Consider the following 13,704-nt stretch of genomic DNA (forward strand, 5'->3'; position numbering starts at 1 on the left):
GCTGTCAAAATGGGTCCGTCCATAAGAACGTGTGTATTTTAATATTTGACAGATGTCGTTTGCAGTCTGTCGCGAGCATTGTATTCAACACATCACCCTACAGCCAGGCAGCGCCACCACCACCACCAACAGCACAGCAACTATAAATATAAACCAGGTATGTAGGTGTGTGTGTGTGTGTGTGTGTGTGTGTGTGTGTGTGTGTGCAGCATTTGCCATTAACAAGCGTCCAACACAGTTCAACAATCCGGCAAACGCGCGGCTAGCTACAAGTCGCTGCCAAGTACTACTCGGCTTTTGACTAATGCGCGTTGAAGCGATTTGCGTTGAGTGGCGGTGATGGGTGATCACGGATGGCGGATGTCGAATAGCGGGTGTGGGGTCAAACGTGCGCTTAGAGCAGATACTATAACTACCCGGAGTGGTAGAAATAAATATATCAAGATACATACATACATACATATACATACATGTATGTATATATTTATGTGTGTTACTTATTGTAATGAGCGCGCGGCGGTGTGAGGCACGTGAGGGCATTGTGCCATGGTATATGCCAGCAACAACGGAAAAAGCAAATAATATTACGGAAATCGGGGTGGGGTGAAATGGCCGGGGTGACGAAGGCATCGAGGACAACGATACGGACGACGACGACTATGACAAATGCCATGGCGACATTGACGGCTGTGTGGCTACGTTACGGCGGCGCTTTCGTCAAAAACACGGCGCCTGCCAATACACACGTACATTTTCCATAAATTGGGGTGGCTAAGTGCCGGCTTCAGCCCTCTGCCATGTGCACGGATATACAATAGTTAAATAAAATTTATTTCGATATACAGTATATAAATAGCGTTGAGTGTGTATGACAAAATAGAGCATATGGAAAAGGATATAAGCGCACAGTGGGTTGTCGTCTTCAAGGCCACAGATGGCGTAATATTTCAAAAACACAAAAATAAATCCGGTTTATACAATTTAGTAGTTGAGTGCCAAGCTTGTGTCTAATGTTATCCGATACTCTGCCACACTGGCGGCACCGAATGTATGGTGTTTTTATAAGCCAGTGGTTTGTTCAGCAGCGAGGAGTTAATATTTTTCAAGCCTTCTCTAATACAATTTTAAATTCTTGACACTGACCTGACACAAGGTTTTAAAACCTATTAGCAGCTTAGAAGCGACTTCAAACTATAAGCACCGTAGAACCTTCGTAAGAAAAACACGCTAAAAAGCACTTTTCGAGATTATGTAAAACATACCCCCGACGACACTTTTCATCATATGTGAATTGAAACGATTCAAACCGAATATTTTCGAAAAACTTATACGGCTTATAGCTGAGACCTGGTTGGAGTCTCTTATTGTAGCGTTGCCTTGGACAATAATTCTTGTCAAATTTCGAGAAGATATCTTGTTAAATCAAAAGTATGCAATATCACGCTCAATATTGTCTTTTAAAGCTTGAAGAGGCTCTGGTTTATTACTAAAGACCAATGGCTACGAACAGCCCCAGAAGAAATAGTCTAATGGTGTTAAATCACAACTGCTTGGCGAATCTGCAAACTTTTCTCGCATTAATTCAGTTACAGATATTGTTAAGATCAACTTCCAAAAAGAATGGTTCTCATGAATCCATACCGCTCTCCATTGACAGTAACGGTAACGGTCTTCATTTCGAAAGAAGTACGGATCGATGATTCTACCATATCACTATTTATCTTCAATTTATGTGAATGCACCGGTTCTTCATTTCTTTTCATTCGGCACATTTTTGAAGTGGCGGATCTCAAATCAAGCGCAGAACCATGGGGAGGGATGGCTCGCCTTCCCACTTTAGCTCTTCTTCAAACGTATGCTCTTTGGCTACGCAGAGGATACTTGGTCTAAGGCCGCAAGTCGTGAGCTTCTTGAGCCATATGTAAAATAATCGTTTTTGTGCACTCTCAAGTGAATTGCGCTCACAGTGTACAGCTGTTGGCATACGACGATGGTGTTAATATCATTGGCCTCAACAACCGCGCCGTTAGTTTTGTTTTCTCCAGACTGGATAAGGAAGCGAAGCCAATGGGGCAAGACGAAATACCTCCTGTCATCAAACAAATAGTCGTCGCACTCGCGACTTGGCTCCCCCGTCGCTGTTGACAGTCATAACTTCGAAGACGCAGAAAATTTCGTCTATGTTGAAAAGGGCATTAACACTCGAGATAACAACTCTTGCCAAGAGGCAATTGAGAAGAAAAGTCCGCTCTCGACGAATAAAGACCAAACTCTGTAAGTCACTCACTATTCCCGTTCTGCTATGTGGCGCAGACGCATGGACTATAACAACATTTGATGAATCAACGTTATGAATTTTCGAGAGAAAGCTTCTGCTGAAGATTTATTTATGGTCCTTTGCGCATTGGCAACGGGGAATATCGACTTCGGTATGAGTATTAAGAACAATGACTACGCTAGCTAGGTCATGTCGTCCGAATGGACGAAAACCCTCCAGCTGAGAGAGTATTCGACGCATTACCCAAAGAAGGAAGCAGAGGAAGAGGAAGACCTACACTCACAGGTAAAGAAGGACCTGGCTACATTTGGAATCTCCAAAAAAAAAAAAAAATTTTTTTCTACTCCATAAATCACTGGTGTTTAATAATGCAAATAAAAACTTTCCCTTAATTACTGTTTGCTTGCTTTATTGCCTCGATAAGTGATTATAAGCCTAAATAATTATTTCTAATAGTATCTTACCATCATAAATAGTACCAATTTGGTAGTATAAACCGCGGACTTATGCACAATTACGGAGTATATAAATTTAAATAAACTCAAACAGTGCCAATTGGGTGACAATGGAAAGGCGCTGTTAATAACTTTATAACTTTTAAATTTATAAACATTTAACAGCGCCTTTTATGTCGAAAATAGGTATGAATTTTATGGCGTAAACAAATGATAAAGGCGTCGAATGCGCAGCGGGAATGGCGCTGTAAATAAAAATCAAAACAATAATCAACATTAAGCGCTTTAAAGGCTTCACTGTAGACGAAGCCTCTATTAACTATTTATTAACTGTTTGTCATAAATAAATAGAAAATTCGCAGCGTCTGTGTACCAGGTAAGAGTCGAGGCATTAAGCAGACAATCACCGCCATCAAATGGTCTTTTTTGGATTTAAAAGTAACAATAATAATAAAAACAAATGATATGCGCATAAATTTCATCATAAATATTTACTTGGCAACCAGACTAAATACAGTGGCTTAATTATAAATGCAAAAGATATGAGAATCAACAAATATTATGTTATCAGTAACTGTACAACCGAAATATGTATAGTCGGGGAGCGCTAGATATGTGCTATCGTGTGTTGTATGATTTATAGCGAGATCGTTGCGAGCACCAGATTGATGTGGTCGTTTAACAAACGCATTATTTCATAAATAAATACACATATTACATACATATATACTTCCCTTTAGCGTTATGATCGTCACACCCGTGTTGGCAGTAAATCAGCAAGAAAAGCCGAATTGTCAAATTGACAGGTTTATGAGGATTTTCCTTTCATTTTTTGGGGTTCGCGCGCTACTTTAGTCACGAACCAAAGATATAAATGAAGACCGACACAAAAAACAGCAAAGAATAAAAAAAAAAAAAACACACACACACACAGGCATAACCTAAAATTGCCGTTGATGGTTATTTGATTAGAGATTTGTGGCCTCATGTTGTGCAATTGACATAGTAATCCAACTTTGCTGCACCACAAAATGGAGATAAATTAAAGGAAAGATAAGACCAAATTCGGGTGGAATCGAATAAATTTGCTAGCTTGCTATAACGGACTACTAGAGCTACCAGTTTTTGTTGTTGCAGCTGCACAAAACATTCCGCAAATAATATCGAAAAATAACAAAGCCTCAGCCAGATATAAATCTGGGTCCGAGTCCGGATCCGATTAGGTGAGAATAACGCTCACAATCGCAATATTTTCTAACATGTTCTAACTGGTTCCGGAATTGTAGGCATTCTCGGCAGCAAGTGTAACTAAAATAAAGTTCTTGAAATAATCGAAACTCTAAACTTTTCTCGCAATAATTCGATTCTTGCACGTGCTATGCGGCATTCTTGTTGGAACCAAATGTTGTCTACTTAGATCAATTGCTTTCAATTGTAACATAAGAAGTTGGTTATCATCGATCTATACTGTTCTCCAATGTCAGTAACGGTGTCACCAGTTTCATTTTGAAAGAAGTACGGACCGATGGTTCCATCAGGCCAAAAACCACACCAAACTGTCAATTCAGGTGAATATAATGGTTGTTCATGAATAATTTGTGGATTTTCTTCGCTTCAGAATTGTTCCGCATTTACAGTTTAAGTAGTCGAAAACTACGACATCTGGGGATTGGAAGAACCGAACAAGATGATAAAAAAGTCAAGGCATTTCTGAGTAAAATAGTTAGTTTCAGATTTTTCAGTTTTTACATCATTTCCTTGGAACATTTCACTTCGGCCAACAAAGGCATTATTGGGCTTATTTTGCGTCAAATTAAAGCAACTTGGCTTGGATGATCCAGAAGATATTAATCGATACTTTCGGACCGAAATTTGATGCACTTACGGAAGTAAAATATAACCTGGTCCATAGCAGAGCATTATACAATTATATACTAATTGAGATTAAGGTGAAAATAAGATGAGATGATGAGCGGGGTCTCAACTGTTATTAAAGTTTTGGCAGATACATTTGTAAGTCTGATACATATATATACATTACTGTAAGATACTCTGAAATTTGGCACTATTTCGGCAGTATTCGGATATTCCGTTATATGAAAAGTAGGTGGGGTAATTGTCCGACTGTCTACATGTTATCTGTTATCATCACAACATTAGGAACATTTGATCTAATCACCAAGTTTTTAAGTTTGTAACTACTACTATTAGCTGTACAAATCTAGAATTTTCTTGAGCCAACATGTTGTGGGTTTTAAAAATTCTTCTAAATGATAAGGCTTTCTGCATTTACAGGTAGGTGCGTATTTGGGTTGTTTTCCTACGCATTTATGAAAAGGCTAGACGGCGTTGGCTGAACTTGTTGATGAGCAGATTGTCAAAAAGCCTTATCTGCAGTGTCAAACACAGTTAATCCCATTGCTGGCGATAGCTACCGAACTGCTTCGCAAATAACAATCTACATTGTGCACATGCATTTGAATTTATTTAGGAGATTCATGCGGTAAGTAGTAGTTAATCGTCCGTAGAGTTGAGTTCCGTAAGGCAACTGCGCTTGGCGTTAGATATGAATCCCTTGACAAACTTGTCACATTGCGGACATGTAGAGATAACTGAGAAATGGAACAAACTATAAATGTAGCACGGTATTATGTGTCCACAAGTAACAATGTCTGTACAGGCCTTGATGTTGTAAGTGTGTGTGTGCGTGTGTGTGGAGCTTAGCGGAGTTGCGCCTTTGACTTGTCAGCGAAGAAATAAAGTGTAAATATGCTTTTAGTTGTGTTTCACATACTTTTCTGGTATTTTGTCATTTGTTTTGATTGCAAATGTTGCTACGCTAACCGTCAGTTAAGACAAATGTAAAGAGCGATTAGTTTATTTGTAGATAAGTACTTAGACGGGTTGTCTACGTGTCGCATTAGCGTGTAGAATTGCTACAGTCACTCAAGATATAATGAGCTTTGAAGGTAATCTCATTGTTACCACGAAGTTTCATGGTAGGGGTGCGTTGTATGGAGTGGTGCTTATAGGTAAGCAGTTACCGTTTCAAGGCTGCTTGCTGCACGACTCAGATAGTGTGAAAGCAGAGCAATAGAGTTGCTTTTATTTATGCGATTCATGGTCCACTATAGACTGAAAGTGCTCGTATGAAATGAAGTCTCTGAAGAAAAAACATTTCCTTTCCTGCGAAACTCAATTCGGTTTGCTGTACTAAGGGCAAAGGCTATAATTTTTATTTAAAGTCTAAGTATTTAGAGTTTTGCTTAAAAAGCCATCAAGGTTCTCCCCTTATAAGAGAAATATTTATAACCAAAATCGTTATCGATATCATAATAATTCATTTTGGTATAAAGTGTTGAAGCAATCACGGGAAATTATACTGACGTGTTGATTATCGTGTCGTACATTTCTCCTCAGAGGAAGCTACTCATTTGTCAGAACCGCCTATACCGGCCATACAAACTGACCGGTCATAAACAAGATCTTATAAGGCAAACTTTTTTATTTAACGAGATTTAGCATAGATGACTATATAAGACATTAGTGCAATCTCCGGAAAAATTGTTCAGATCGGATCATTATAGCATACAGCTATGGACACATACATAAACGGCAAATTTTTTATATCTTCTTTCTCGTGTTAGAGTATCATAAATGTTTTTAATAAATAACAAGTGTTTGAGTTGTTTTAAAAGGTTAATTCTTTGTCTTCAATAACAGTACAAAATGAATGTGCTATTAAAAAAATAATCATCAAAATGCGAAAACTTTAGTACAATGAGATGGACACATAAATTGCACAACCTAAAAAAAGGTGGACAATTTAGTTAATATTGTATTTTTTATATATTTTTTGTCATGCAAACGTTTTTGTTGTTTACTTATATATTGAGCTGTAACCTTTATTTTTAATGAATGTTTCACACCTGCAACCCATACTTTATACGAGACACTTATGTAGCTATAGGCACAGTGTACCAAGTTTCTTTAACGCCAGACCAGAGATCATCCATATTTTTTATAACAATTTCAGTCTTGACTTCATTCCATAGGTTTTCAATTGGATTTAGGTCAGGGCTTGCGCCGGCCAATGGAAAATATCTATCCTCCTTGCAGAAAACCAATTCTTAACCAGCTTCGAGGCGTGTTTGGAATCGTTGTCTTGCATAAATTTCCATTTAATTGGCATACACTCAGAATCATATGGTTCCATATGTTTTTTTTTTAAATGTGTAAGTACTGAAACTTGTCGATTTTTCCATTGATTTTTACGAGCAGAACTATACCAGGTCCCGAAAATGCTCCCCAAACCATAATATTTTCACCACCATGCTTTATTGTCTTCTCAGTGTAACTAGGATTATATTTTGGCTCTTAGGACGATGTACAATTATTCTGCCATCTGGTCCTATGCTGTTAACCTTTGTTCCGGCACACTACAATATATTTTTACACAAATTTAAGCTTTTCTCTCATGAGCTTTGACGAAAAGATCAGTCGTTTTGAAATATTTTTTTTTTTTTAGGAGTGGTTTCTTCCTCGAGATGCCTCTGAAAAATTTTGTCTGATTCAGACAAGTCTAGAAGATATTTCTAAGCCAAATGATTGCTTGATATCAGATGCTACTTGCCGTGATGATTTAAATGGATAATTTTTTGGCGATTCTTACTATAGCGGCGTCTGTACGCGCATCCGTCTAATAGTATTGGCTTCCAAATCTAAAAATTGGGAATCCTCCATACATGATTTGATTGCGCTGTATACTTTTTTACGAGAAATGTCCATTAGTTTAGCAATTTCGGCCAATTTTTGCCCTTTTTTATACATGTTCCAAATTATCCCCCTTACTTCTATTGTAGTATGCTTTCCGGATCCCATTTTATATTATTTCTTTCAATGAATTATAGCTTCGATGCTTCCGACATTAACGTTTTTAGTGTTTAATAATTTTTGTAAATAATTTTGACACGCATGGGACACTGTGCGACTACCTTGATACCGGTGTAGACAGGGGAGTGCTATAACTGTAAATATTGTATCTATAGCCATGCAAGTATCTTTGCACAAACGACATTGTTGGCATGTGTGGGCAGGCAATCGGCCAGGCGAATGTGTAAATAATAATAATAATAATGGCAATAAAAGCACTTTGAGAAAAATGGCAATTGAAATTGAAATTCGATTTTCCGCTTTTACGAGATTTGCGTTTGTTTGCCTAACCAGCACTGGTGTATGCGCATATGTGCGTGCATACATATAGACACTGCTATTTGCCTTACTTTTATCGTTTTTATATTTTTCCTATAATTTTTCTCTTCGTTTGCGCTGCAAATAATGCAAACAAATATTGAGACCGCATTAAGATGACTGTCAACGGTGCAGTAATTGCTATTGTATTTGTTGTTAGTACATGCATAAGCCTACCTACCGTCTATCCTATGTACATAAGTATGCCTATATGTAAGCATGTATATTTGACTATCTCGACATACCTAACCAAATAATGAGTAAATGTGTTTGGGCCGAGTAAATATGAGGATAATTTTTGTTGTTTATTTTTACATTTTCTTATTTTTTGTTGGTGTTCTTGTAGTTGTTTTAGTGAGATATGTATATGTGTTTATTTATAATATGCGCATTTGGAAATTTCACAAACCCAACGAAAAATGCGCGAATAGCAAACTAAAGCAAATATGCGATTATGGAGAGAGTGGACAATACGAGAAAAAAAAGTGAAAAAAATATATAAAAAAAAAAACGAACTAACAAATTAAAGCGGGCGACATGAGATAAACAGCAATAAAAATAAGGTTGCGCCAATTGAAGACAGATAAAATGCGTCGAAATATAATAAATATAATACGAAACAACAATCGCAAGCTGGAGAATTACTGCAGAAGCAGGTAGAGTAAGAGATTAGCGATAAAAATTGCGAATTTTGGCGTATTTTTAGTGAAATAATTTTTTTAATTAGTTCAATAAGTGAAAACAATCAACAATGTTTTACTAGCAAAAAAGCAACTAGCAAAATACTGTGTGTATACATGATTGTATGTATGGATGGGTGTGTAGATATGCATGTAAATTTTATTTGACGAGTGAAAAATCGTGTAGCGGAAAAATCTATTCGTCATCGGCGGTGTTAGCGACAATACAAAACTCGTTACGACCGAAAAGAGCAACAAATTAAGTGCTCGGCAACAACAGCAACCACCACAAAACCAATTTAACGAAATTCATATTTCTTGCCCGGCCGAAGCGCTAAAAGATACATGTGTATGCATTTATTTCACATGGCAAACTCGTACACGAATCGCTAATATGTAGTAAAAAAAACTAAAAACGGCCAGATGAAAAAAATGTGTGTAAATGACAACAACAAACGCAACAACAAGAAGGAGTGTTGCTTCTGCACGAGCAGTCGCACACCCGCATATTCGCTCGATTTCGCATCACTACATATCGCGGCTGAAAACACGATGTATCTTCGCAAAACAAATCTTCGCTCAGAAGACAATAGGCGCAACCATCAAGTGCGCGGGGCATAAGGTAGACAAATTACACAAACTACAATGCAAAATACTTGTTTTTCTACACTTAAGCGACAATCGGCATATGTAAATATACGATGTACAGTGGTGGCGTAAAAAAAAAAAAAAACATTCTCGCGTTAATGTAAGATATCTTTTTATTTTTTAATATTTTTAAAATAAATTTCAAATAATTCGAAACATATTTTGAAAATAATCCGAAATAATATTATCAACGAATTTCAAAATATTTTAAATTTAATTCGAATAGCATTTTATGAATAATGAATTACTACAGAAGCCCATTTAAAAAGTTAAAAAGTTATATTTAATTTTATATATTCAAAAGCATAAAAAATGCTAAAAAAAAAGATAATTCAGATATGTACAATTTCTATCCGAAATATTTGTTATTTAATTTTTTAAGGGTATAAACTGCACAGTGCACTTTAGTTCATTATTTTGTAAACTTTCTCATTAAATTCTTGCACCCTAGCCCGAAAAAGGTAAAATTTTCTTCTTTTAGTCTAGTAAGAAGCCTTTGAAAATTATGAAAAAGAAAGAAATCTATAGTAGATTGAAACCCATCGGAAACGAAAGATAAAACAAGAAAACAAGAAAGAAACAAGAAAGGAAAAATAATTTACAGGCGATCTGTTGACGGAATTATTAATAGTTAAAAAATCTATAACTCGATTTTCGGCAGAATTACAAGTCCCATAGAAAATTGTATGATATGAAAATATTGTAGTTAATGTAAAGAACTCTTTTTTACAGACTTTTTTTTAACATAACATCAAAAATGATGTGAAAAAGTTTTGTTTTTTTACTTTTATCTTGAACAAATGTTTCTTTCACTAAATTTAGTGTAAACAGACAAAAATAAGGCCCAAATACACTATATTTTTTAATTAAAAATATATATGTATATTTTCGACTTATATTATGTAATGTCAAAATTTCAGATTTTTTTAAAATGTCAGTAGACTCTATGTTCAATTAAATATCAACATTTTGATGGTGTAAAAATATACATATTTTTCGAAGAGTTCAATTTCAAAAAGGTAAAAAAAAAAAAAATACCTTTAATATCAAAAATATGTATGCACACATTCGATATATTCATAAGTGTATATAACACCTTAAGTCAATGTGAATTATCTTCGCAAGTCACTTTCTTATGTGTTTATCCAAGTAAAATTATACATTTTTCGGATTATTTTATGTGATACAAATCTTTATGAATGCATTCTTAGGCAAGATATCTATTATAAATCACAATAAAGAGATTTAACTAGTTAACAGAAATTAATTAAATAAATTTAACAAATGTATTACGTTAATGAAATCTAAAGTAAACCGCCGTTTAAAAAATATCATTCAACATGCTGCAATAATTATGACGAACACTGTATGTCAAACTTCGCACATTTACAGACATACATATTAAATCGGCTATTTGTCTATTTACGCTCTTCTCCCACAATTGCTATAATTTTCTATGTTTTTGTTTTGTCTTTTAACCACAAAAGTGTTTTATACGATTTATTAAATAGGCAACTAGTTCGGCTTTTGTTATACATACACAAATATTAAATTGATAAAATAGAAAGAATTATAATGTGTGTGTGTTTCTTTAAGTTTTTTAATCACATGAATCTGCGAACTGCTAAAAGGTACAATAATTAAAGGTATAATAAAGCACAAACCAATTATGACTTATATAAATTTATACATAGGCTTACGTATGTGCGTTTTGCGAAGAAACACCTTTAATAGCAAAAAAAAAAAAAATCTATGGAGCGAGTTTCAACAATCGCAACAATAATAAAACGGCAGTCGAGAGCAGCCATAATATCCGCTTAATTATAATTACTACTATTGTTGTTGTCATTAATTTATTTTAGCGATTTGTTGCTGCTTTTGTAGCCATTCACTTATGAATTTATTATTTATTGATGCTGCAGCCATACACGCAACAACACACACACACACGAATGTATTGTATATACACACACTTCTACTCACACACAATTTTATAGTGCTACTTTTCAGCTTGTTTTATGCATATACATAAATCGCTTTAAATGTCAGAGAAGCCTGCGGTTTATAATTTTTATATGTACGTTGTTTGTTTTTTCAATATTTTTCAATGCTTATGGACTTAGTTGGTATTTCTACTGTTATAGTTTCATTAATTTTACGTTGGTTTTATTTGTTTGCTTAATTCTCCTTTCGTATTTATTCAGCGCGCTTTGCTGCGTGTTCGTTTCAATTTTTATAGATTTTTTTGGACATAATTTACTATTTGTATTTTATTTGCTCACACTTTATTGTCACTTTACCTTCAATTTAAAGCAAATTTTTATTGCTGTCACGAATTTCAATTATAAGTTCATTTGCATAAATAATACTTTGCACTTTTTGTCGTGTTTCAATTTGTTATTGGATTTTTTTTTTATATAGTTAGGACTTTATTTTTATATAGCTAAGGTAATTTTTCGTACCAATATTGCTACACATACAAGCGTTTACTCAAACTTTTTAATATTCCTTTTCATTTTTCGATTTTTGCTTTCCGGTTGTTATCCAATAGTTGACTAAACGCATGCTTGACGACTGTCCGATTAAGAGCTAAATTAAATGAATATACCTAAAAAAGCTGTAACAACGCATACGGCGCGACGAAAACAATAACAAGGTATAAAAAAGTAACCACCACGAAGAAAACTCGTTATGTCGTCCCTAATAGTGGTCGCCGCTACGTTGCAAGCAGCGTTGAACAAAGCCAACGAAAAAGGTTGGCTGCTTTTAAGGATAATTACATATTCAGGTAATGGTAATTGCTGTCGTCGTTGCGCTGATGTCGACTATATTGCGCGAGCATGCACATACGCACTTACTTGCGTACTTGCATATATATTTCGTTTTATTTGTTCTTGTTTTCGCTTCATTTCAAGGGTAAACAAAAAATAAGGGTAAACGTGACGCAGCGCAAACTTCTAGATAGCGATTTTATTGTGTTTCGGTAAATACCAATAAAACGGAATGTGCGCTCAGCGTTAAAATCTAATATTGAATTGAATTGGTTTTCTCTTATTATATTTGTTTTTGGTTTTCATGTTATGCATGCAGGCATATGAAGTGCAGATGGTATCAGTGCATGTTTTTCTACATAATAATAATTCTCACGTTCTCAGGCAGCAAGCATTTTTCACACCAATCTGCGAAATCTAGCCCCGCCTGCAGCAACAAATTCTATTTAACCAATAACTTTACACCGGGTTAAACAATTATTTACAACGCGGTTAGCCGCTTATGCACAATATATAACATCGAAGAATTCGTCAAAGAAATTACGAAATATGTACCAGCATCAACAAATGACACACTGTATGGGAGCAACAGTAGGCAAGAGCCATCAAAACAAACTACAAATTCACCGCCAATTGCAGCGCTATGCGCGCGCATTTGTTTTCAAAACATTTTTCGCTTTCGGTTTTTTGTGTTACGCTTTAACATTTCATTTCTCGCATTCACTGTTTTCATATGTTGTTTTCATCATTTATTACGATTTTCTGCTATTTGTGATTTTTTCAGATATTTTCATATTTTTTCTTGTGCACATACTTGTTCTGTATACATCGGTATAGTATTGGCTTACCTTTTTCTTAAATCCAGATTTTCGCCTTTGTTGCTGCGTTGGAACTTAGTTTTGTCTGCACAGTTTCAAAAAATTTTTGTTGTCAACTTTTTTATGTTAATTTTTTATTGATATTCGCTTTAAACATTATTATTTTCACTATATTTCGCACATTTCACTACCGTTTCGCATTCTCAACCCATTTACCATTTTTATATAGTTTGTTTTCGTTTTTCTCGTTGGTTGTGCGCTCTCGCTGCAAACCGAAAATTCACTCACAAAAATATACACAACTACACACACTCTCGTTACATACGAACACACTCGATTACTCGTATATACGAAAGATGAAAAATTTTTCTCACTACCTTTACTCTAAGCAGGTTTTTCGATTTTCATTCGTTGATTTGACACACTTCCCGCACGATTTTCATGCCGTTTTCATTACACCCACTTACTTTAGCGATTGTTTTTCACTTTTTCAGTAGTTTTATTAATAAATTATGACATTTTCTATATAAATATGCGGAAAATAACGCACGCACGATACGTTAATACGTTTGAGGGAAAAGCGAAAAAGTAGAATGCGAAATGTGAGCTTAGCTGCGGTTATTGTGGCGTTTTTCTTTGCTGACGGAATTCCGAGTGGAGTGTGTTCCATTAGGTAATCGTACTTAGGTAGCAAGGCAATTGGCAGTGTTTACAGCACGCATAGTTACGAATTGGAAATGGAGAGAATGAAATGTTACCGGTACATTTGAAAATTGTAGAATTTTTTTTGTATTATAAGCTTAT

The 13,704-nt window shown here is 35.2% G+C and overlaps 1 protein-coding gene across 1 annotated transcript in view; it reads right to left on the minus strand.

Annotated features, from left to right (window-relative positions):
• Window positions 1–13,468, minus strand: part of LOC108976511 (histone-lysine N-methyltransferase trithorax) — a 58,312-nt gene extending 44,844 nt beyond the window's left edge. Inside the window, exon 1 of the mRNA XM_018945672.1 lies at window positions 12,931–13,468. The gene's annotated coding sequence lies outside the window, so the exon portion shown is untranslated. The remainder of the gene's footprint in view (window positions 1–12,930) is intronic.
• Window positions 13,469–13,704: the final 236 nt, after the last annotated feature.

The sequence above is a fragment of the Bactrocera latifrons genome, unplaced genomic scaffold (genome assembly GCF_001853355.1).
Source record: "Bactrocera latifrons isolate USDA-ARS-PBARC rearing strain unplaced genomic scaffold, ASM185335v1 scaffold_77, whole genome shotgun sequence".
In the NCBI taxonomy this organism is placed as follows: domain Eukaryota; kingdom Metazoa; phylum Arthropoda; class Insecta; order Diptera; family Tephritidae; genus Bactrocera; species Bactrocera latifrons.